Consider the following 3784-nt stretch of genomic DNA (forward strand, 5'->3'; position numbering starts at 1 on the left):
GGGGTGCTGTTGCCTTTGTACCCCCATTGGTAGGTCATGTTTATGAGTGCGTCAAGGACCTTACAACCTGTAACCTTCTTGGGGTGCGTGTATAAATGCATGGGTATGTAAGCCAAGAACCTGAGAACAAATTCATCATCGTCAATGCCTTTCACCCCTGACAGGAGGCCACAAACAAGCTCCTTAGTTATCTCTGTCCTGGGCCATCCTTCCAAGCTCGCTCCAAGTGAGCTTCATCTCTCTCATGTCCATTTCCACACATCTCCTCCATATTTCCTGTGGCCTACGCCTGCCTCGTGCTCCTTGTGGGTTCCACTGCAGTGACTGTCTTGTGATGTTTCGGCTGGGCTTTCTGAGGGTGTGTCCCGTTCTACGCCACTTTCTTAGTCTTATTTCTACCTCTATACCCTTTTATCATGTCCTTTCCCACAGCTCTTCATTTCTTATTCTATCTTGCCACTTAATTCTAAGGATCTCCTCATACAAGGGTGCGGTGGTGGAACGGTTAGTGCACTCGTCTTCGAAGCCGAAAGTCCGGGTTCGAGCCTTGGTTTGGACAAGGATTTTTTTCCGCCCCCTCCTGCCCTCCAGCAGGTAATGGCTACCTGACTTCGAGTTGGGGAAGTAAAGGCGGCGTGGAAGGGAACTGATCACCCTACCACTGTATATGCTGAAGGCCCAGGAAGTTGTCTCACTATCAGGTCAATCACCAATGCCCGGATCGGATACGGGAACAACTTTATTTTACTCAACATAAATCTGTTGATGAAGGTCTGAACTTTATTCAGTACTGTCTTTAATGTCGTCCAAGTTTCGCAGCCGTAGAGGAGCACAGACTTGATTTTGGAGTTAAAGTTAAGAATCGAATCTTGGTGTGCAGTGAGATGTTGCTTGCTTTCCAGACTTTTGATAGTTGATTGAATGCTGACCTTGCATTGGCGGTTCTTGCTTTTACATCTGCCTCCGTTCCACATTCACCATCCATCATAATCCATGACACTTCCAAAGTGCGGTACGCAGGTAAAGGAGTACACTTCTTCCAGAGGAATGTCTTCCATTGTCACAGCAGGGCTTGAAATTTTTTCCTAGCTTCTTGTTTGTTTTGTTTAGTATAGGGTTTTACGGCGCTCGCAACTGCATAAGGTCATATGAGCGCGCGGGACACACCTAATACTTCTTCGTTGGTAGGAAATTTGGAATTTTGCTCGGGTGGCGGCCGGAGCCTACTCTTATCGATTTTAGACCACCAAGGGATCTTTAACGTGCGCAACTTGCACACGGGCCCTCCGAGATTTTTCGCCCTTGTCCGAGAAGGCTAGGTGTAGATCTTTCCTACCAGAAGATCAGGGGTGTAGCAGAAAGACAGCAGTTAGGAGGAGCCAAGGAGTAGCAGTAGAAAGGCTGCAGAAAGAGTCATGAGCCCAGAGGTGGGGGCAAAGGAGGTGAGGGGGTGGGGGCAGAAAGTGGAAATGAAAGCAGACAACAGAACATTGTTAGAGATCAGGAAAGGATGTGAAAGGAGACAATTTTAGAGAAGAAAATTTTTTTGGTCGCTACCCGGAATCGAACCCGGGACCTTTGAAAGAGAGGCCAACACCTTAACCTCTAGGCCACGAGAGCCCCTTCCTAGCTTCACTACTTTCAACTTGCCTGGATGTATACGTTGGCCAACACTCCTTGATAGGCTGTTGAGCACCTTGGTCTTTTCTTTCATCTAAACATGTGTTTGAGAGAGCAGTGCAAGGTCATCGGCGAAGTCCTAGTCGTCCAGCTGGTGCCAAAGGTCCATTGCGCTTGCCTCTGGTGGCTTCTTCCCTGACCCCGTCAGTTGCTACTCCTTGGGGTGCGTGTATCAGGGGCTTTCTTAGGCTGAAAATAGTCATGGGCATAGTAAATGGGATGGTGTATAATTTTAGGATCTTTAGGTTGGTGAGGGAGGACTTAGTGCTTTTATTTTTATTCTTTTTACTTGTCGTTTTGATTTCTATAACTAAATCTGTTACTTAAACTTCAATTTCGTTCATCCTGCATCGGAACTGAACACTCAAGTAATAACTTTCAACACTCCACTACAAAACTATTTAAAGGCACAACTCATAGGGCGGTGACTTAAGTATGTCACGTTCACCTCCCTCAGGTTCAAGGTCACAGAGTCGCTTAAAATAGTGAGCACAACGCTGGATTGTTCCGGGGCTCACATAATTTTGGCATTGAATAGTGTACAGCAGAGAGGGTTTAACTCTCTGGTGTACAGGCTATCGCGTTTATTTTTAGACTTCCTGCTGTGGGCTATGTTATTATACATATTATGTGAAATGTGCCGTCTTATTAATATTAATGTACTGCCAAACTCACTACGAGTGTCGTCATCGCTTGGGTTATCCCAAAGAGCGATTTTTAGGTCAGATAGCCAATGTTTAATATTCTATTACTATACGTTTAGTTAAAGCGCGTGGACTTTGGCAAGGCATAGTAGATGTTTAAGGGCGCTTTTGACACAGAAATGACAGTTACAGCTCCAGCGAGGACCTTGTTTTGATACTATATTTGGCTACTGTTTGTTTCTGACTTCTTTTATTTCATGTTTGTGGTGCTTTTCGTAATAGAACATTAAAAAATTTGGGCGGCACTGCACGACCGTGCTCTATGGACGAACCGCGCCTAGCGTGTATATCATGTGTATGTAATCCAAGAACCTTAGATAGAATAAATTCCACGTACATTTAAACCTCCTTGATGCATGCCTACAATATAAACGTTTTATTCTTCTTCATCGATGTCCTGTGGTTGTGGCAAAGGCCGACCTGGTTTGGCGTGGTCCGTGGCGCGTTGCTTCCCCTTGAGGACTGACGTTGCCTCCCCTTGTGCATTGACGATGTTGCCTCCCCTTGTGGATTGAGCACAGAATTCTACACTAGAATTCTGTGGGATTGAGACAAGGGGGATGTTGGGATTGACGTTGCTTCACGCATTGTGAGAATGGGTTCAATTTGGAATCGAAAGTTTTTCATTACATAATGTAGCCAACGCAGACAATTGATGCTGAGTTGTTTTAACAAGTATTTAAAAGCTTCAAAACGCCCCATTTGGGTGATTATGAGTATTTGTGGTTTAAAAAGAATAAAAACCCAAAACACACGAACAAACAAAAAATCAAAAAAATTATTTTACTAACCCAAACAAAACATTTACCTTTGACACCCCCGCCCTTCCGGCCAAAAAAAGGTCAACTAAAAAACTAAAAAAAAAAAAAAAAGAACTTAAAATTAAGATGATCCGCTAGATTTTAGGCTTAACCACGAAAAAAAAAACTGGATGAAAGATGAATAAAGGCCAAAGAAAGTAAAAACCATACGTGTCTCAACACGTTTACTCCAGCCCCCCACCCAACCTCTCCGGCCCTCCACCCCATCTCCCCGACTCACTCCCAACCCATATCGGCTTTTTGAAACGCAGATTTCTCAATTGTTCTATTGATTTTTTGATTTTTTTTTGGGGGGGGGGGGATTTTTTATTTTGGTAAGTGTTTTACGGCGCTCGCAACTGCAATAGGTCACATGAGCGCGCTGGACACATTAAACATTTTCAGTTGGTAGGAAATTTTGGATTTTCCCCGGTCGCGGCCGAAGCCTACTCTTACTCTTATCGATTTCAGGCCACCAAGGGATCTTAAACATGCGCAACTTGCACACAGGCCCTCCGAGATTTTTCGCCCTTGTCCGAGAAGGCTAGGTGTAGATCTTTCCTACCAGAAGATCAGGGGTGTGGCAGAAAGACAGCAGTA

The sequence above is a fragment of the Aplysia californica genome, unplaced genomic scaffold (genome assembly GCF_000002075.1).
Source record: "Aplysia californica isolate F4 #8 unplaced genomic scaffold, AplCal3.0 scaffold01087, whole genome shotgun sequence".
Lineage (NCBI taxonomy): Eukaryota > Metazoa > Mollusca > Gastropoda > Aplysiida > Aplysiidae > Aplysia > Aplysia californica.